Source organism: Scylla paramamosain, chromosome 37 (assembly GCF_035594125.1).
Source record: "Scylla paramamosain isolate STU-SP2022 chromosome 37, ASM3559412v1, whole genome shotgun sequence".
Classification (NCBI taxonomy): Eukaryota; Metazoa; Arthropoda; class Malacostraca; order Decapoda; family Portunidae; genus Scylla; species Scylla paramamosain.
In genome coordinates, this window is record NC_087187.1 from 6,487,501 (window position 1) to 6,510,000 (window position 22,500).

The following is a 22,500-nucleotide window of genomic DNA, read 5'->3' on the forward strand; positions in this document are numbered from 1 at the left end:
TCAATATCTCCCTTGCATATTTTCCCTCACATTTACATTCCCACCTACGTACCTACACTTTTCGTTCCCTCCCGCCCTTCCCTTTTTATTTACCTCCGCACCTCCTCTCGTAAACACAAACACGTACGCACGGACGCACACACCTGCCCCTCCCTACCCTCCACACACACACACCTGTCCCCATTAACCTTTAGCTAATAACACAGGTAAATATAAAAAGAAAACATTACCTTTACTATCCACACAATTAACCCACACTGCATAAGTACGAGCGTTTGGGAGTCATTAAGTATACAATCTGCTGTGGCCTCGGCGGTATTAGTTATGTTATTGTCTGTGAATTGCTGTTGTGGTTCAGACTTCGGTGCTTCAAGAGGAAAGTCAGTTTGGTAACACGAGCGAATGGTTTTGGTTTAAGTGTAAGTGTTTGTACGTTTGTTTGTCTACGTATGTATTTATTTGTGTTATTATTTTTTTTATTTGCATATTCATTCGTTCACTTTTTTTTTTCATTGGTAACTCGAGTGAATGGTTTTGGTTAAGTGTATGTGTTTGGTTTGTATATATTTTTGTTTATTTCTGTATATAATCATTTTATGTAGTATATTCATTCCTTCATTTCTTTTCTTTTCTTTTTTTTTTCCATTGGTAACACGAGTGAATAGTTTTGGTTTAAGGGCGCGTGTTTGGTTAGTATTCATCTTTATTTACCTGTTATTGTATACTCATCCCTTCATTTCTTCTCACTGGTAAATTATTCAATCTTTTTATTTTCACTGGTAAAATTTGAAACTTATTATTTTAATTCGTAAACTCTAAAACTCAGCTTTTTTCATTGGTAAACTCATAATTACTTTATTGATAAACTCAGAGCTCCGATTCATTCATAGGCAAACTTCATTAAACTTTTACTGTTTTCACTGGTAAATTCTTAATATATATTTAAATGGTAAACTCTCGACTCTACCTTACTTTTAAAACCAATAAAACTAATCAACCATTCTCCTCATCAGTAAACTCTGAATTCTGTCTCTCCCCTTAATTGGTAAAGTCTGAATTATATTTGATTCTGTATTTATTTCATTCTCCCCGGGGTGTGGAGGCCTCGCGGGGAGCAGCGCCACCACGCCGCCACACGCACGGTGACCTCGCCTCCCCCGCACCTTTGTCACTGGCTCAGAGCGGCACTTTTAGGGAGCATCTGAAGGCAATGGCCACTTTAGGGAAGGTCACTTTTGGAGATCATCTTTAGGCAATGGCCACTTTAGGGAACGGCACTTTTAAGGGGCAAGGATTAAAAAACAACGGTCACTTTAGGGAAGGCGGTACTTTTAGGAAGGGACAGGGGAGTGATGGGAGGGAGGGAGGTAGGGAAACTTAGCCCAGATTTACTAAGGTTATTATAAATGATCGAGAAGATGGTCACTTTAGGGAAGGGCACTTTTACGGGGTATGTTAATAGGCAAAGGTCATTTTAGGGAATGGTACTTTTAGGAGATAAGGGAATTTTTTATGGATTAATACTTTAAGGGAGGTTAACATTCTTTCAATGCAGCATTTATCAGGATTTGATGTTGTAAGAAATGTTGCTTTTACATAATCATACCAGTTTGTACGTCTGTGTGTATGGATGTCCGTGCGTGGTGGTCAAAGGAGCCCTGTGTAAGAATATTGCAAGCATGGATACACTTACCAGAATTAATTTTTTTGTGCCATTGTCTATGCTTGTTGTTGTTGTTATTGTTGTTGCTGCTGTTGTTAGGAAGGAACTTTTTCAGGATTCTCATTTTCACGAGGTGATATTTTTTTTTGGAACTCAATTCTTACGATTTTTTTTTTTTTTTTGTAAGGGGCGGGGGGGGGCGAGGTATGATAGCATTTCCAGGTAGCTACATTTTTGGGGAGGAGAAACTACTAGAACTTGTAGTAGGCGACATGTATCAGGAACACAAGCTACAGGCGGCATTCTTCTAACGAACACATAACACGGCATTACTCAGAGGGATAAATTTTAGCGAGCACCAATTAACGGGCCTCATTTCTCTCTCACGCTCTGCCTCAACCACTCCATAGTTTCATGCTGGTGATGGAAAATTAATATAACAAGACAAAAAAGAGTTCATGCCAATAATTCCCTCTAATAGATTTGCAATATGAAAAGTTTCCGGTTCATTAATTTCTCTTAAGCGTCATTTTTTTTTCTTTTTCATTATAACTTTAAGAACTTCAAAGAGGGAAATAAACATTTAAGCCTGGCTAGTGGTGTTCTTGGGGGCCGAGGACTACTTCTTTAAATATTCAACAAGAGTGAAGACGGAAAGAATAAACAAACGAAAAAAAAAAAAGAAGAAACAAGCCTCAAAATATGAAAGGACACAACACACGACACGAAACAACACACTAAAAAGACGAAACTTGAAGACAATAACATTAAAATGAAAAGAAGAGACTAGACAAAGATAAGAAAACACGACAAACACGAGAGAGAGAGAGAGAGAGAGAGAGAGAGAGAGAGAGAGAGAGAGAGAGAGAGAGAGAGAGAGAGAGAGAGAGAGAGAGAGAGAGAGAGATATTATTATTATTATTATATTATAGTTTATTGACAGAATTTTTGCGAGAGAGAGAGTCAAACTATAACAAAAAAATCAATAAGACAAAACTGGGGTAAAAAAAAAAGTGAGACAAGAATAAGAAACAAAAATGAGAGAAAACACACACACACACACACACACACACACACACACACACACACACACACACACACACACACACACAGAAAAAAATGAGAACGAGGAACAAAATTAAAATAAAAACGTGAAGCAAATAATAATAATAATAATAATAATAATAATAATAATAATAATAATAATAATAATAATAATAATAATGCCACAATGACCGATAATTAAGACGAGATTCAGCCAACAATTCCACTTTCACTTCACTATTAACTTGGTCTCCTCGCCACGCCTCTAATTTGGCAAGGCCGCGCTTTCATTAATAAATTACCCACACAAATAAGGAGAATAAACAAATAATTAAATATACACCAAGGCATCGCTCACACTTCCTAGAACTTTTTTTTTCTCATGGCCAAATTAATTCATTATTCCTATATTTTCTATTTATGTTTTCCTTTTTGACTTTTTTTTCATGGAATTAGCTGAGTTACGCTAAAACGATTGTGAGATTTCATAATATTTGTTACATTAATCATTCCTTCACTCATTCCTTATTTATTTCCATTCCTTCAACCACTCACATCTCTTTCTCTTTTTTTTTTTTTTTTAAGTAATTCCTTGTTCTTATCTTTTTTCAATTAATTAGCTAAAAACACAGAAGCGATTGTGAGACTGTATGGAACTTCTCACAATTATCTTTCCTTTCCTCACTCACTATTTACTTGCATTCCTTCCACTCACACTTGTTCCTTTGCTGCTTTCCTACACCACCACCAACTGCACAGATTAAACACGCTAGTCAATTGTGATGGCGAGATAACACAGGACAGATGAAGCAACCTTTATTTTACTCATCCATTACTTATTTTCTTTTCCTTCCATTCACATATGCTCCTTTGTTTCCCTCTATGCCACCTCCAACTGCACAGATTAGACACACTAGTGGAAGAGTGCAGCGGGAAGAAAAACAGCAGGAAGAAAACAGCACAGAATGAAGCATCGAATCTCTCCTTCACTCGTTCATTACTTACTTGCCTTCTTTCCTTCACATTTGTTCCTTTGTTCCTTTCTATACCGCCTCCTACTGCGCAGATTAGACACACTAGTGGACGAGGAAACACAGGAAGGATGAAGCAGATCGTTATTTCTCTATTTCTCTGAGGTTTCGAGGAAGGCTCACTGTGGAAACGGTAGTAAAATAAAGATATACTATTTCACCCTGTGTTTTTGCTACGCCACAATACAATAGCACCACCATCACATCAAAGCATTTCTCAGGTTTAATATAATTCCTTACATTCTCTCTCTCTCTCTCTCTCTCTCTCTCTCTCTCTCTCTCTCTCTCTCTCTCTCTCTCTCTCTCTCCTCTCGTCAAAATCATTTATCATTTCCTCCTTCCTTTTTACTTCTTTGTCTCGTTTCTATAATACCAATATTACATCAAAGCATTTATGAGATTTGATGTAATTCCTCACATTTGTCTTCCCACCCCCTCCATCTCTCTCTCTCTCTCTCTCTCTCTCTCTCTCTCTCTCTCTCTCTCTCTCTCTCTCTCTCTCTCTCCGACCACATCATTTATTGTTTCCCATTCCTTTTATTCAGTCATTTTTCTCTTTTTCGTTTTTATTCATTTTTCCCTTTTCCATTTTCATTCACGGTCTTTTCTTTCCTTTTCCATTTCCATTCATATTTTTTTTTTCATTTCCCATCTTTATTCACGGTCTTTTCTTCTTTCCTTTTCCATTTTTACTCCCGGTCTTCTTTCCTTTTTCATTTTCATTTACGATCTTTTCTTCCCTTTTCCTTCATGGTCCTTTCTTTCCGTTCCCATTTTCATTCACGGTTTTTCTTTTCTTTCCGACATTAGCAAAAATACGCCTAGGCATTCCAGAAACCTCAATGAATTTCTCACCATTTTATTCACTAACTTATTCATTGAAAACACCCATCACTTTTATCCACAGCTCTCTCTTTCCCTTCTCCATACCATCACCACAATAGACCACGGCACCCCATTTCCGAGTCATTACATTTCTCAAATTTGTCTCTCCTTTTCCATCAAATTTTATGTTTTGTTATCGACTTCATTTCTTATTTCCACACAAGTTTTATTCACGCATTTTTTTCACATTACCGTATCGTGAAAACAAAGTAAGACATTCATCACCGAGTCATTACAATTTTTCTTTTCTTTTTAAACTAATTCATCATTACCACAAGTTTTCATAATTTCTTTTCTTTTCCATATAAGCAAAACATTAATCACTGAGTCTTACTACATTTATCCTTTTTTCCACAAATTTTATCTTTTTTCTTTTCCAGTTAATTCATTATTAACACAAGTTTCATTAATTTCTTTCCTTTTCCATACAAACAAAACAAAACAAAGTATTTCATTCTTAATTCTTCATGCCTCACATTTATATTTTTATCTCGCAAATTTTATCTTTTTCTTTTCATATCCATTCATGATTGCTACATGTTTGATTAATTCCTTTCCTTCTCCATACAAATAAAACAAAACATGGGCATTTTTCACCAAGTCTTCATTATGTTTCTCACAACTGTCTTTTCTCCATACACGTTACCTTTTTCTTCTCAAATCAATTCATTATTACCACAAGTCTGATTCATTTCTTTCCTTTTCCATATCATGAAAATAGGGGAAGGTATTCCATCACTGAATCTTCACTACATTTCTCACATATATATATTTTTTTCCAAGCCAATTTAATTTTTCCTTACTAATCTAATTCAAAGTTTCCACAAGTTTCATTCACCCATTCTTTTTCCGTAACACTACAACGAACCAAGGCGTCCCGTCCCTGAACCTTCATTACATTTCTTACATTCCCTTTCCAGCAATTTTTACCTTTTTCTCATCCAATTCATTTATTACCACCACAAATTTCATTCACGTATTTTTTTCCCTTTTCCGTACCATCAATTTCAACCACAATATTCCATTTCCGAGTCTTCAATACATTCCTCGCATCTATCTCGCACTTTTAGCGTAAAATTTTATGTTTTTCAAGCCAAATTCTTCCACTATTTTCATTAACTTCTTTTTTTTTTTCAAAATTTCCACACACAATCACAAAGTAAAAAAAGAAGAAGAAAAAAAAAAAAACAGCACCACTTTCCATTCCAAGTCTTCATTACAATACCCACATTAATATTTCCCCCGCCAAAATTCATTCCCTTTTATTCAGATTTTTTTTTCCTTTCTCTCTCACGCTCCTTTTCCATAAAATCCTCCTCACTCATTAAATTCTCGCCGCGTGGTGCTGCCCTTGGAAACTTAAGACCTCCCCTCACCTCCACGTTTTATTTCTCTCACTCTTTCTTTTCCTCCTCTCTTTCCCCTCTTCTCTCTTCCTTACCTCCCTGGCTATTTGTCCGGCATGAGGTGAGCTAAGACAAATCCTTCACGTCTCTCTCTCTCTCTCTCTCTCTCTCTCTCTCTCTCTCTCTCTCTCTCTCTCTCTCTCTCTCTCTCTCTCTCTCTCTACTGGGCAGAGTATTTTAATTCTCTTTCTTTTCTCTGCTTGAGTTTTCTTTGCCTGTATTTATCTTAGTGAGTGAAGTTTGTTGTTAGGTGGTGCGAGGAGGAGGAGGAGGAGGAGGAGGAGGAGGAGGAGGAGGAGGAGGAGGAGGAGGAGGAGGAGGAGGAGGAGGAGGAGCAGGGTCTGTGGCTGAAGGCGCAGTACGAGAAAAAAGGAAGCGTAAAAGGATGAGGAAGAGAAGGAAGAGAAATGTTGAAGAAGAAAACTTTTGTAATGCAAGACAAAAAAAGGAGGAAAAAAAAAGATAAATGACTATTGTTGCTGTTGGTTTTTCTTGCTTTTGTTGTTGTTGTTGTTGTTTTTTTAAGTGCAGTTTAAAGCGTGTGAATCTTTTATTTCCTCCTCCTCCTCCTCTTCTTCTTCTTCCTCTCCCTCTCTTACACTTCCTCCAGATCCTTCTCCTATTTTCTATTTCATCCGTAACTTTCTTTTCACGTACTTGTTTCTTACTCTTCGTTTTCTCTTTCCTCGAATTTCCGATCTCTCTCTCTCTCTCTCTCTCTCTCTCTCTCTCTCTCTCTCTCTCTCTCTCTCTCTCTCTCTCTTAAATACATCCTTCTCATCCAATTTTTTAAGTCCACCCAACACTTTTCCTTTTAGCCCGGCGTGGATCGGGGTGTAGCACTCAGCCCCGAGGCACTGCGGAGACTTACACAGTATTACACCCGAACTTTTCTTCTCATCCCACCTATCTCATCACCTCCCCACCGCCACCACCATCACCACCACCACCTAACTCATCGACCCTTAACGCTTTCCCCCATCTTGTACAACACCTCACCTATTACCTCACCACTTTTCTCATTACCTTAACGATTTTCCAGCCATCTACCTTACCTGTCCATTAGCCTCAAGTTTACGTCGTGTCTCGCCCCTCCTCCTCCCCCTCTTCATCCTCCTCCAGGTTATCACACTTGTTAGCACCTTGTTCTCTTATCATTTTCACCTTTACCTCCTTCATTTTAGCGCCGTCATAACTTAAGGTTCCCGTGGCTTGGTGGGAGGGTTCTTGCCTCGTGGGTGAAAGGATGTGTGTTCCATATTGGTTCTTGTGTTTCTTGGAGAGGTAGCGTTGCGTGGTTCTCTCTCTCTCTCTCTCTCTCTCTCTCTCTCTCTCTCTCTCTCTCTCTCTCTCTCTCTCTCTCTCTCTCTCTCGTAACGTATCCGTCCTCCATGTCTCATTTCACAATCTAATCGGAACATCTTTCTAAAAGTTTTATCTCTTGTCTCAGGCGTCAGGTAATAATTATCCACGTTTCATTACACTTCTTTTTTTAATGATTTATTTCACGCATCACCTCATTCTCGTCTCCCTTTAATTTCCGCCTTGGCATTTATTATTTTCCAGGCATCATGAAACACCTGTATGCCATTTACTTTCCTCACTATTTTTTTACCTTTTACCTGAGTATTGACAACACCTCACCTGTCTCCCTCCCTCCCTCAGGTGTCAGGCAGCAAGCACGGGGATAATCACCTGCATCTTTTCCTCCATTATTTCAACTCTCCTAATCGGCTCATCTTTCACTTCACTGTTAAAATTCACACCTGCATCACTTCACACCTGTCTGATGGCGCGTATTTCACCTGTGTGTCTCTGTTTTTATGGTGCCAGTATTACATCAAAGTATTTCTCAGGTTTCATATAATTCTGTACATTTGCCTCTCTCTCTCTCTCTCTCTCTCTCTCTCTCTCTCTCTCTCTCTCTCTCTCTCTCTCTCTCTCTCTCTCTCTCCGGTGAAATGCTTTACTGTTTCCTATCTTTTTATTAGTAATATTTTTTATTTTCTATTTTTATTCAGTCTTTGTTTTTGCCTTTCCATTTTTTATTTATTTTTTTCCATTTTTATTTACGGTCTTTTATTTCCTTTTCCATTTTTGTTCATGACCTTTTCTCTTTTTTTTTATTTTTATTCAGTCTCTTTTATTCTGTTCCACTTTTATTATCAGTCTTCTCATATTTCCTTTTCCTTTTCCATTTGTATTTCGTTTTCTATTTCCACTTTTATTCGCTTCCTTTTCCTTAATTTTCCCATTTCCATCCGCGTTCTCTTTATCTCACTTCCCACACCTATTTCTACTTCTATTCACGGTCTTTTCTAACATCCTCCACTTCTATTCCCATTATTACTCACGTTCCTTTATCTCATTTTCTATTCCCATTTTCATTTCCATTCACGGTCTTTACTTCATTTCCCATTTCCACTTCTATTTCCATTTCAATTCACGTTCCTTTATCCCTTTCGCCATTTCCATTTCCACTTCTATTCACGGTCTCTTAACTCCTCCACATTCCCCGGCAGGTGTCATGGATCCGGCACCGGGATACACACCTGCTGACTGTGGGCCGCTTCACTTACACGTCAGACGCCCGCTTCTCCGCGCGCCACTCCCAGGGCTCCGAGGACTGGCTGCTCATGGTGTACTATCTGCAGGAGCGAGACAACGGCATGTACGTGTGTCAGATCTCCACCACGCCGCCCATGAGCCACTTCGTCCACCTCTCCGTTGTTGGTGAGTCATTAAGGAGCCTCTGTGCAAGAATTGGTGTTTATTTTCAGTTTGTTTCCTTGTTCTTGTGCACTTCCTTGGGTTTATGTTTAGTTGTTTCCTTGTTCTTGGGTACGTTTTGTCATTTTTAGTTCGTTTCCTTATTCTTGTGCACGTGTTGTTTACCTTAAGTTTGTTTCCTGTTCTTGTGCACGTGTTGGTGTCTATCTTTTGTTTGTTTCCTTGTTCTAAGTAGTGAAGGGCACTGAAGGGTATTGTTAGTACTAATACCAACATTGGATACTTTATAATGTCCTAGGTTTAGTTCGTTTCCTTGTTCTACGTCGTGTTGTGACTGTACTGTAGGGTGTCGTCAGTGGTATTACCAATATTAAATACAATATGCTCTATGTTATATAGTTTCTATACTGTCATTAGTTTTACCAACATAAAATGCATAAAGTGTAATGAATACTCAATGTTATTTTGTTTCTATATTTTAATTAATATTCCAACATTAACTACATTATAATTCCCAATGTTATATTGCTTCTACATTGTCATTAGTATTATCAACACTAAATACGTGCAACATAATGAATGCCCCATGCTACATTGTTTCTTCACATCTTCACTTCCTTGTCAGTGAGTGGGTCGTGCTGTAGCAGTATAGTGTTAAATATTATAGTGTATTGACAGTAGTTATACCACCATACCCTATAACGTCTTATGTTATACTATAATAATGAATTTCCGCTCTCTCGTTCACTTCCTACTAAGCCGTGTTGTAACAGCGCAGCGTAGGGTACTGCAGTCATTACCACCGTTAAGAATTCAGTGTTATACCGATATTATGTATGTTCTGTATAACACTGAGTTCTCTTCGTTGCTGGTGAGTTGATCAAGAGCTTGCGTTCACTGTTTTGCTCGTTGGTTAAGTCCATTGAGTCTCCATTTCATTTACTTATTTACTTCATTCTTTGTCCTCGGGTCGTTCGCCGTGATCGGATAAGTCGCGCTGTTTGTTCTTTTCCTCAGTATTTCACATTTACTCGTTCGTTCCCGCTGAGTCGATGAAAAGCTATTGGCATTTTTTTCTTTTTCCATTCATTCTTCGTTCATTTACTTTTTGGTTCGTCAGTGAGAAGCTTTTGTTAATTTTTCACATTCCTCGTCTACCTCATCGTTGGTGGCGGGGAATCAATAAATCATTTCTCTTCGTTTTCTCTCTTCTTTGTCCACATGTCCGCCACTGCTGATTCAATACGAACCTTTAGTTTTCTCTTTCTCTTTCCCTTCTCAAGTTCATTAAACCAGTTAGTCGCAAGTTTCTTTTTCTCTCCTTTACTTGTGCAAACTTAATTGGCGGTTGAGTCAGTTGAGTGCGTGAGTCAGTGTGCTGGTTTACCTGGCGAGTGTGGCGGTCCATTAGTCACCTGGTCGCGGGGGAATTAATGAACCCTCGAGTCACTTTGTCCTGCGTCATGTTAAGTCAATCAGTCTCGCCTCGCACTGGAAGGTCACTGGCTCCTGGTGGCTCTGATCTTCCGCTCTTTCCACTTGGCCATGACCCTCGTCCATCTCACACCATTACCGTCCACTGACGTCGCTCTTCAATCCCTGCATTAGGACGTTACGCAATTACCCATGCAGTGTCCGGGTCACGTCACCTCGTCCCTCGTCTCAGCGCGGCGGGGAGTCAGGAAGTTCGTGTTATTGAGCCGCCTGACAGCTGACCTTTAAAAGTGAGTTATCCGCTGTCAGGGTCGTCGGTGGCTTTCTTTTCAGTCTTAACGAGTCGGAAGAGTCACCCATGCAGGTATTCCAGGTGGCGGAGTAGGACCTTTAAATGTCATCGGTGTCTTACGAGTGGGTCTCTCTCAAGTGGGTCTCTAAAATAGGCCTCTAATGAACTACTACTCTCTTGGTTAAATCTCAGAATCATATCTTATTCTTTTCATTACTAAGCTCGGAGTTCGGTTTTGCTTTTCTACTTTATTTAATTTATTTATGTATTTTGTGGCGTATTTCTCTTTTAGCAAATCATAAATCTATTTTTTCTATCTCCTAACGTTAAAATCAGAATTTGACGTATATTTCAACTTTTTAATATTTTTTGTCACATTCGTAACCTCGTAACCTCTGAATTCAATACTTCCTTTTTTTCATCTGCAAACTCAAAATTCTAGCTTATTTTTCCCCCGGTGTTAACTCACAATTCTAGCCACATTTCACTTTTTTTTGTTTTTTTGTTTCATCTTTGCCTTCATTATTATTCCACTTCATGTATGACCTTTAAATGTCGCTTGGGGTTATAAAGGTTTTGTCCACGATGACTTTTTTCTTCCTCCTCGTCAAACAATTTTTCAACCATTTTTCACATGTTAATTTTTCACCTGTCGACCATGGCGAGTATCCTGGCGCTGGGAGGTCACGGGGACGAATCTACCTGTCGCCTGAGAGTAATTATCACACCTGGAATCTAATTACACCTATCGGGTCCCTTCGTGGCTTCCTCTTATCTTATCACTATCACCACCCCAGCTGTCTCCACTTCCTTTGACAGAGCTGCCTTCAATTTATCACATCTTTATCGCCGACACTTTGAGAGATCATTATCACCACCTCGTTACATCACCATCACCACCATCAGCGTCTTTACTTCCACTACGCCTTCACACTCCTTCACCTTGTCCTCATTATCAACGCCACCGCACCACCTTGACGTGTCGCTCACCTGAGCTTCACTTGGCTGCCTCATGAACGACGACGAAAAAAAAAAAAAAAAAAAAAATCCAGCTAGCTATAATATATAAAAATTATAAACGAAACAAGTATTCTTGTTATTTGTTCAAGGAAATATAAAAGAAACAATGGTTTGTAGAGCGTAACATATGAGGGAAAGGAGTGTACAGGGCGGTAAAAAAATTAGGAGGGAGGGAAGAGGGAAAGGTAAGGGAAACTGAGAGAAAGGGATTACGAAGGAGGTAGGTTAGAGGTGTACATGGAAGAGAGGCAGGAGAGGAGAGAAACTTTTCATGTACATTTACACCAAACACTTTATGTAAACATTCACGTAACACACACACATGAAAATTAATAATATTTGTAAGTTGCCACCACCTCCTGCCTTTCCACCTGTACAAGAGAACCTTACCCCTGACAGCCACCTTCCCTTTATACAGCCAATACTAAACTCACGTCACCCAAGCACCCACTTCTCTTCCAACCTTCTCCATCATGCAGGCAATGTTACATATACAGGTGACAATAAAGATTCACGTTAACCTGACACTCACTTCTCTTAAAATCCTCTCTTTTCTACAGGTAACATTACATCCACTACTCATATAACCTTCCCTCTAATACAGGCAATACAAACGTTACCCTGACATTCATCTTTCCTCTGCACAGATTCAAGTAAACCCTAACACTCACTCCCCTACCAACTTTCCCTTTTCTACAGGTAACATTACAAACTTACATGGCTCCTGACAGCTTCCTCCCCCTTTCTACAGGTAACGTTACGTACTTGCATTGCTCTTGACAGCCACCCACCTCTCTCTTTCCCAGATGACGCTACAGACCCACGTTACCTCCCAGCCAACACCTTCCCCTCGCCACCTGCTCACTTTAACACCTGTAATCCCTCTATTCACCGACAAAGATAATCCTCCCTGAGCCATTTTTCTCCCAGTGAGTTTTCAGTGCAAGCATTCACCTGAAGTACCACTCTCCTACGTGTTCCAAATTTCAAATACCTGGGCCTTCAAATTAATCTACATGTTATGGTAAAAATCAAGCGGATATACTTTTCATTTTAGTTCCTCCTTTAATCGCGGGAATCGGGGCGTAATGAAAATGTGAGGATGAAACGAATAGGAGGATCGAGCGCCCAGATCTGCGGTCCGTGGCTCGTGGCTCGTGGCTCGTGGCGTATTCTTATTTATGAGGGGGAAGCAAGGAATGTACGGCGGGAGAAGTAAGTGAAATATGAGTTGAGTATCCCGGGGAGTTTTTTTAATACATATTTTCCCTGTAGCGCCGTAGAGAGCGATTAATGGATGAGAGTCGACGAAATATGAGTTGCAAATACCATATCTCTTTTTTTTGACGTAAGTGGGGGAGAGAGAGAGAGAGAGAGAGAGAGAGAGAGAGAGAGAGAGAGAGAGAGAGAGAGAGAGAGAGAGAGAGAGAGAGAGAGAGAGAGAGAGAGAGAGAGAGAGAGAGTTTGTATATGAAAAGTTAAAGTACTCGAGATAGGCAGCGGTAGGCAGTATTAATTTCCTTTACCTTGTTATTTGTTTACTGCAATGTGTTGTGTTACGGGAATGGCGCCTTTTCTATTACGAATGTCTAATTTAGTCCTCTTCTGAAGCGAGTTGTTATGTTCACTGCCGCTGATTAACATTTGGATTCGTTTACCGGTGTTAGAAAAAAAAAGTTAAGCTCATTTCCATTTAATCCCACTCATTCACAAAACGCAATTCAACGCGCACCATGATTCTAATACCTCGTTACTAACTTCTTGCTGTAGTGATTATACGAAATCTGTAATGATATCCTCCTAAGAGACTCTAGATGCTCAGGGGGTAATTACTGTACTGATCTCACAAAACAGCATAATGGCCTGAATATATTACGTCGTTTCCCGGTGCAGTGATTATACACAGTGTTATGCGAAGCTATTCCCACGAGAATGTTGATTATAATACCTGTACTGAATCTTATAATCACTGCTATATATAAAAAAACTCTACGAATCTTTTCAGTGAGGCTGGAGGAGATACTTGCACGAGTCGTTGTATGCTCATTATTAAATCACTCGATGAGAATTGAGAGAGAGAGAGAGAGAGAGAGAGAGAGAGAGAGAGAGAGAGAGAGAGAGAGAGAGAGAGAGAGAGAGAGAGAGAGAGAGAGAGAGAGAGAGAGAGAGAGAGAGAGAGAGAGAGAGAGAGAGAGAGAGAGAGAGAGAGAGAGACTTCTAATGATCTTTGCACAACGCATTACTGCATCACGTTTTTCACAGAAGCGGATGTAAAGGCTGAGCAGGAAATAAACAAAAGCGAGCGTGTTGTATGTCAATGAGAAAGATGAATACACAGAAAAGAAGGTGATGAGGTCTGAAACATTGGAAGGTCGAGATCTGAAGCACTGGAAGGTCAAAATCTGAAACACTGGGAGGTCGAAATTTGAAGCACTGGAAGGTCGAAATCTGAAACACTGGAAGGTCGAGATTTGAAGCACTGGAAGGTCGAAATCTGAAACACTGGGAGGTCGAGATTTGAAGCACTGGAAGGTCGAAATCTGAAACACTGGAAGGTCGAGATTTGAAGCACTGGAAGGTCGAAATCTGAAACACTGGAAGGTCGAGATTTGAAGCACTGGAAGGTCGAAATCTGAAACACTGGGAGGTCGAGATTTGAAGCACTGGAAGGTCGAAATCTGAAACACTGGAAGGTCGAGATTTGAAGCACTGGAAGGTCGAAATCTGAAACACTGGGAGGTCGAGATTTGAAGTACTGGAAGGTCGAAATCTGAAACACTGGGAGGTCGAGATTTGAAGCACTGGAAGGTCGAAATCTGAAACACTGGAAGGTCGAGATCTGAAGCACTGGAAGGTCGAAATCTGAAACACTGGGAGGTCGAGATTTGAAGCACTGGAAGGTCAAAATCTGAAACACTGGAAGGTCGAGATCTGAAGCACTGGAAGGTCGAAATCTGAAACACTGGGAGGTCGAGATTTGAAGCACTGGTAGGTCGAAATCTGAAACACTGGAAGATCGAGATTTGAAGCACTGGAAGGTCAAAATCTGGAACACTGGAAGGTCGAGACTTGAAGCACTGGAAGGTCGAAATCTGAAACACTGGGAGGTCGTGAGGTTCGAAACACATCCGGAAGATCGAGAAATTCAAAACAGTGAGACGATAACATTGACTGGGACACACATAAAAGGCTATGAACTTTAAAACCTAGTAATTGGAAGCTCACGAGATCTGGAACACAGCGGGAATGTTGACAAATCTGAAACTCAAAGCAAAAACTATCATGACGGCTGAAACATACGGCTGGAATGGATATATGGACAAATAAACCTAAAAACCCACAAAACACTTAAAGAGGATTATCGGTCAGTCACAATCCCAACCACCACGTGTCACAGGTGTTCCAGGTTTGCCTCGATTACCTGGCACGTCCAGAAGGAGAGAGAGAGAGAGAGAGAGAGAGAGAGAGAGAGAGAGAGAGAGAGAGAGAGAGAGAGAGAGAGAGAGAGAGAGAGAGAGAGAGAGAGAGAGAGAGAGAGAGAGAGAGAGAGAGAGAGAGAGAGAGAGAGAGAGAGAGAGAGAGAGAGAGAGAGAGATTAGCGACTTTTTTCCCTCCACATTTAACTATTGCTATCTGAACACGACTTTCCGGTGGTGATGGTGGTGGTAGTGGTGGCGTCACTGTTGCCACGAGTGTGCGGGCCTGCGGGCGGGCACGTGACGCACCACCCATCCCCGTTCATCTTCCTTTCCGGGCTGATTGATTGCATTACTGTCCACCTGGGGAGCCTGATGGAAGGTAAACTGTGGCCACCTGCTAGCTCGCTCTGTGCTGCTGTCTCACTCTCTCCTAGTCTATCCTGGTGTGTTTTAGTCTGTTCTGGTCGTTCTTGGTCTGTCTTGGTCTTTTCTGGTCTGTCTTGGTCTGTTTTCCTCTTCTCGTCTGTCCTTGGTCTGTTCTGGTCCGTCTTGGTCTGTCTTTGTTCTGGTCTGTCTTGCTCTGTCTTCGTCTGTTCTGGTTTGTCTTGGTCTGTTCTGGTCTGTCTTGTTCTGTCTTGGTCTGTTCTGGTCTGTCTTGGTCTGTTCTGGTCTGTCTTGTTCTGTCTTCGTCTGTTCTAGTCTTTCTTGGTCTGTTCTGGTCTGTCTTGTTCTGTCTTCGTCTGTTCTGGTCTGTCTTCGTCTGTTCTGGTCTGTCTTGTTCTGTCTTCGTCTGTTCTGGTCTGTCTTGGTCTGTTCTGGTCTGTCTTGTTCTGTCTTCGTCTGTTCTGGTCTGTCTTGGTCTGTTCTGGTCTATCCTGGTCTGTTCTGGTCTGTCTTGCTCTGTTGTGGTCTGTTCTGGTCTGTTCTGAGCTCTCGAAGGACAACGATACGGAGGTGAGCAAAGTGGTGACGAGAACCTTGACACGGTCTCTCTCTCTCTCTCTCTCTCTCTCTCTCTCTCTCTCTCTCTCTCTCTCTCTGCTCTTAATTAAAAAGACAGAGGAGCAGCAAAGTGTTAAGTCGTACCTTGGCGTGTCTGTTTATTTACTTTTATTTATTCTTTTTTTACTTGGAGGTGCGTACATGATCTAAAACTCTAATAAAATAAAAGCAGGAAGAGGCAAAGTGGTGGGGTGTGCCTTGGATGTTTAGTTCCCACCGTTTGCTATTTCCTCGCTCTTCCGTGTGTTAATTGATTCAGATTCACCCGGGATACGGACCTAACAAGAGCGGAGAGGCGTATTTTTTTTTTTACTTTTTTTTTTGTTAGTTTTACCGTGTTTTTTTTCTTTTTTGTTATTTTTTTGTTATTTTTGTTAGCTTTGTTATTTTTATTTTTTTCTTTTCTTTTGTTTTCGTTAGTTCTATCATGTTATTTTCGTTCAGTTTTGTTAGTTTTTATCTTATTTTTTGCTAGTCTTGTTAATTTTTCCCTTATTTTTATCAGTTCATCGCATTTCTTTACAAGCTTTATTTTATTATTTTCCTTAGTTTTATCTTATTTGCACACCTTTAACTTATTTATCTTCATTAACTTTACTTTACGCTACCTCTTTTAAACGGCAAGCAATAAAATATGAATAAACAAATAAAAACTTCAAGCCCCACTCACTGACACACTTACGCATCACCACCACACTCCCTGAAGGTCCACTCATCACCCACGGACAAGGACACGGAGAGGAGCACAACAGCAGGACGCCACAATAGCCTTCTCTGTTTTACCTCCAGTATTTTTGGCGCATCATTAGTAACCGGAGCCTCACCTGAGCGGCCACGTGGAAGATGACTGACCCATCTTTCCTCAGTTTCCTAGGCGCCCATTTTGTACCTGTCTGCCGCTCACCTGAACCCCCTCGCCCCCCATGCGGACTCCTCCCCCTCCTTCGCTCTCTTCCTACCCCCTCCCTCGAGACATTAATCACCATCAAATGCTCTTAACAGGTCTCCTCGTGTCTGCCCAGCGATCCATCACCCACTCGCTCCTCTCACCCTCCCTCTCCCTCCTCTCTCCTCTCCCATCCTCCTCCTTTTTATTCTTCCTATTCCTGTTCTTCTCTTTTACCTTCTTTCCTTCTTGTCTCCTCTCCTCCTCCTGTCTTGCTGAGTCATTCCACTTCCTCCTCTCATCTCTCATTTCTTCCTCCTCCTTTTACTCTTTCTTCTCCTGTTCTTCTCTTTCACCTTTCGTTTCCTTCGTATCTCCTCTCCTCCTCCTCCTCCTTCTCTTCTTCCTGAGTCATCTCCCTTCCTTATCTCACTCTCCCTTCTTTCACCTCTCCCTTCCTCCTCCTGTTCTCTTTTTACCTTCTTTCTTTTACGTCTCATCTCCTCCTCCTGTCTTCCTGAGTCATTCCATTTCGCTCCTCTCTCCTTCCCTCCCTTTCCTCCTCCTCTTATTCTGCCCACTCACCTCCTTCCTTCCTTCCTGCGGGTCCTCTTCTCCTCCCATCTTCCTGAGTCTTGCCCAACTTCTCTGTCTCCTCTTCTTCCTCGTTTTTTTTCTTCCACTCTTCCCACTCCCATCATTCCTTCCTATTTATTCTTTGCTTCGCATCTTCTCATAAAATCTTTCTCAACTCTTTCTTCGTTTTCTTTGCGATTATTTTGTTTTCCCATCTATTTCTTTCTTTCTATATCTATTTTTATTCCTAATCACCTCTTCTTTTTCCTTCTTACTTGAATTTTTATAGATATTCTCTTCCTCGTGTTTTCTATTTTTATTCTCCTTTCTCTTTCCCTTCTATTTCTTCTTCTATCTAAGTTCCATTTCTGATCGTCTTTTTCTATTTCAGTCCTTCATTTCCTTCACATCACCTCCTTATACTTTCTTAAGTCACTCCATTTTCTTTTCCTCGTTTCCCTTCCATCCTTCTACCAAACTCTTCCATCCCTCATTGCCTTTTTCATTTCTTTCTTTCTTTTCCCTTTCGTTTTTAAATTCCCCTCGTTTCTCTTCCTTTTTCCCCTTCCTCATCTCCTCTTTTCTTTCTTTTCCTTCCCTTTCCTCCTGAGTCTCCCTCGTCACTCCCCCTTCACTTCCTCTTCCTTTTCTCCTTTCATCGTCTTTACTCTTCCTGTTTTTCTTTCCCTTCCTCTCCTCCCTCCCTTTTTCCTTCCTTCCCTTTTTTTTTCTTAAGTCTCCCTCGTCGCTCCCTCTTCCCTTTCTCTTCCTTTTTCCTCTTCCCCGTCTTCTCACTTCCTTCTCTCTCCTCCCGTCACGCCCCTCGCTCAAGGATAAAAAAAGGGCGCGGGGAAAAGGAGCATAAAAGGATAGCGACGCGGCCTTTCCATCTCCGCTCGAAGCTAAATGAACCGCAGGGAGTAAGAGCGAGACCTCTGTTTATCCACGTCACTGAGCATCCAACGGGAGCCACACACTGCAACGCCTGGCTCACACACACACACACACACACACACACACACACACACACACACACACACTAAAACCTATGTACTCAGCATCCAACAAGAACCTACACACACACACACACACACACACACACACACACACACACACACTCACTCACTTTGAAGCCACAGTGTAAGCAAGGAACTACTTCGAGAAGCGGAAGACAAATGTACGTACGTTATTTGAGAAGAGACCGCACGCTCGCGCGCACACACACACACACACACACTCACACACACACTAGTCGACGCGGAAGAGTCCAAAAAAAAGGTTACTGGGAATGAGTTTTGTTATTTTTAGAAGGCAGAGGACGGCGCGGAGAGTACTAGGAACTACTTAGCGGCGCGGAGTGACGGGCATGGCGGAGTGCTGAAGGGTAGCTGTCCCTCACCATTTACTATACACACGAGTTGAGACAGTATGAAATGACGGAGCACAGAGGACGTGTATGAATGCTTGGCGACACGTTGAAAATAAACACGAGTGAAGTAAGAACAATAAAGGACAAATAAATAATGTACAGAACAAAACAGTACAGGACATACAAGTAATGAAAAAGTGCACAAAGCAAAAAAAAAAAAAAAGTAAACCATGCGTAAGTTAGAGTAACACAAAAGTGAAGTACAGGAAAAGTCAGCGTGAAAACAAATTAGAGTGAATTAACACATGAGGGGAAAAAAATTAGACTTCCAAAATTAATGAAAGAACAAAATCGTCTCCCTAAAATAAGACTGAAAAAAAAATACTGAAAGAACAAAACTACCCACCCTGAAATAAGACTGAAGACAGAGAGAGAGAGAGAGAGAGAGAGAGAGAGAGAGAGAGAGAGAGAGAGAGAGAGAGAGAGAGAGAGAGAGAGAGAGAGAGAGAGAGAGAGAGAGAGAGAGAGAGAGAGAGAGAGAGAGAGAGAGAGAGAGAGAGAGAGAGAGAGAGAGAGAGAGAGAGAGAGAGAGAGAGAGAGAGAGAGAGAGAGAGAAAGCCCACCCCCCAAAAAAAATTAGACTCAATGAACGCCTGGGAGAAAAATGTGCCCCCAAAATGAGACAAGGGAATCGAGCAGAAATAGAGACAGTACATACATCTCCTTCACGTGTACAAATACGAAAGGCTTTTTGATAATATTTTTTGCTTTTATTACGTTCATCTATTTCCCATTTATTTTATTCCCGTGTAGTATTATTATTATTTTACTTTTTTAGCCCTTGACCGATCACCCTCACAAAAAGAAAAGAATAAAAAAATAGATAAAATAAATAGATAAAATAAATAAATAAATGAAGCAGAGATACAGGAAAGCAAGAAAAGCGAATAAAAAAACACGTGATAAAAGAAATATCAAAAAAAGAAGTGTGTCAAATAGTGAACTGATAAGAGGGAAGTGTGCCAAAGCGTGAGAATGTCAAAGTGAAGTGAAGGAGAGTGAAGGGTGAAGTGCAGCAAGAGTGTGCTCAAGGGTGAACGACTGAGTGTATGAAAGTGGAAAAACTGGATCAAATAGGAGTGAATTAGTATGAATTTGTATGAAAGGAGCTACAGAAAAATAAATAATAATAATAAAAGAATAAATAAGTGTGGAGAAAAAGAAACGAGGTCCTAAAAAGAATAAATTAGTATGCATATGTAAGAACTGCCACAGATTAGTATGAATATATATGCAAATTGAAGAAAAACAAAACAAAACCATAAATGAAAAAAAAGTGCCAATAAACGCGAGCAAAACTGAAATACGAAATATAATAAAAGAGAGACGAGAAAAATAAATAAATAAAGTAGAACGAAAAACAAGAAGGATCAATAACAGTGAAAAGAAATGAAAACCATGAAATATAATAAAACAGGAATAAAGAGAAGGTACAAATGGAGTTCTCGAGGGCAAAAATGCGCAGGTGAAGTGAAGGAGTATCGGTGAAATGCGCGGAAAGGAAGTGGCAGCAGTGAAGGAGCGTAAGTGACGAGTGTTTGAAAGCAAAAGTGTGTCAAATAAAGTGACTAAAAGAGAAAACGAAAAAGGAACAATAATACCACGAGGAGGAGGAGGAGGAGGAGGAGGAGGAGGAGGAGGAGGAGGAGGAGGAGGAGGAGGAGGAGGCAAAGTAAAGGAAGATGTGCTTGTATCGCTTTAGACAACTTTTCTTCCTTCTTCTCCTTCCTCCTCTTCCTCCTTCTTCTAGTCCTTGCCGTCGTCATCAACTTCCTCCTCTTCCTCCTCCTCCTCCTCCTCCTTCTCCTCCTCCTCCTCACCCTCCTCTTCTTTCTTCTCCTCCTCCTTCTCCTGTTTGGCTTTCCTTTGTATTCCTTTGTATTGCTCCTCAACCTCGTCTTATTCCTCTTCTTCCTCCTCCTCCTCAACTTCCAATCACAACACGAACAGAAAACAGAAAAAACGAAAAAAAAAAAAAAAAGCAAACACGCAAAAATAAGGACTCAAGAGGCGAAACAGGCCGAACAAAGACACAAGAACAAGGACACAAAGAAGCAGCTGTCCCTGGCCGTATCCGTACTCGTATCTGAGTTCGTGTCCGTCATTATTTGCACACCAAGTACCGGCAGGGCAGTGACGTCTAGATTGAACTGTTTGCCTCAACAATTTCGCTTTTTTTCATGTTTTTTCTTCTTTCGTTTATTTTTTTTTTATTGAGGTAGATGGGGGAAAAAAGATCTGGGTGCGATGGTGTTTATTACGAAAAAAAGGAGGAGGAGGAGGAGGAGGAGGAGGAGGAGGAGGAAAAATGACGGAGGGAAAAGAGAGTTAAGGAAGCGCAAATGAAAGAAAATAAAGAAAAAAAAAGATAGAGGAGGGGTCTAGAGGAGAGGGTGAGGGGAGAGAGTTGAGGACGAGAAGAGGCTGAAAAAAAAAAGAAAAAAGAAAAAAGAAAAAAAGGAAAAAAGATGGGGAAGGTGGAAAGGTGGAACGGTTTGGGTGAAAAAGAGAGAGAAAGGGAAGCTAGTAAGGAGAAGATGGGGTGGAGTTTTTACCAAGGTGGAAGTAAGAGGGGAAAGAGGAGGAGGAGGAGGAGGAGGAGGAGGAGGAGGAGGAGGAGGAGGAGGAGGAGGAGGAGGAGGAGGAGGAGGAGGAAGAAGCACAATGTTTCTTTTTTTTTTTTAAATATGGCGGATGCGTGATGTAAGGTGTTGCAAGATGGAGGATTCTCTTCTTATCGGAGAGGAAGAGGAAGACTATAGAGGAAAGGAGGGAGGGAGGAGGAAGAGGATGAGGAGGAGATAAGAAGACTAGACCTTGGGGGAGAGAACTCAGGAATTTTTAATGTGTTGGGAAGAGAATCTAATTTTTGTCAAGCGGGGAATGATTTTTGCGTCTAGTGTGGAGGAGGAGGAGGAGGAGGAGGAGGAGGAGGAGGAGGAGGAGGAGGAGGAGGAGGAGGAGGAGGAGGAGGAGGAGGTAATGGCGTCGACTAAGCCAGGGTCAACAGCAAGTCGCCTTTAACCTGGTTCCTTCTCAGAGGAGGAGGAGGAGGAGGAGGAGGAGGAGGAGGAGGAGGAGGAGGAGGAGGAGGAGGAGGAGGAGGAGGAGGAGGAGGAGGAGGAGGAGGAGGAGGAGGAGGAGAAGGAGAAGGAGGAGGAGGAGGAGGAGGATGGAGAAGGGGATAGTGGACGAGGAAGAAAGGAAAAAGCACGAATGTTAAAAAGAAGAGAAGGAACAGCGAGAACAAACAGGCAAGTAAAAATAAGGGAGAGAAAAATGCAAAAGAAAATAAAAAAGAAAACAAAAACAAACGTAACAACGAACGATTCAAATAAAAGGAAGGGGAAGCAGAGCAGAGAGAGAGAGAGAGAGAGAGAGAGAGAGAGAGAGAGAGAGAGAGAGAGAGAGAGAGAGAGAGAGAGAGAGAGAGAGAGAGAGAGAGAGAGAGACAATCCCTAAACAAGTAACAAACAAAAACAATTACAACAAAACAACAATAATGAGAAGTACTTTACCAACCAATTACTCCCATTGTTTCCCTCCCTCCCTCCCTTCTTTCCCTCCCTCCCTCCCTTCTTTCCCTCCCTCCCTCTCTTCCCTTCCTCCATCCCTCCTATATTATTCCCTCTCCCTGGAATCGCCACCAAGGGAGATAGTCTGTCCTTCCTCCTCTTCTTCTT

General features: G+C 41.2%; 1 pseudogene; it reads left to right on the plus strand.

Annotated features, from left to right (window-relative positions):
* The window catches only part of LOC135091448 (zwei Ig domain protein zig-8-like), a 116,813-nt pseudogene that overhangs the window by 70,899 nt on the left and 23,414 nt on the right, over positions 1 to 22,500 (plus strand).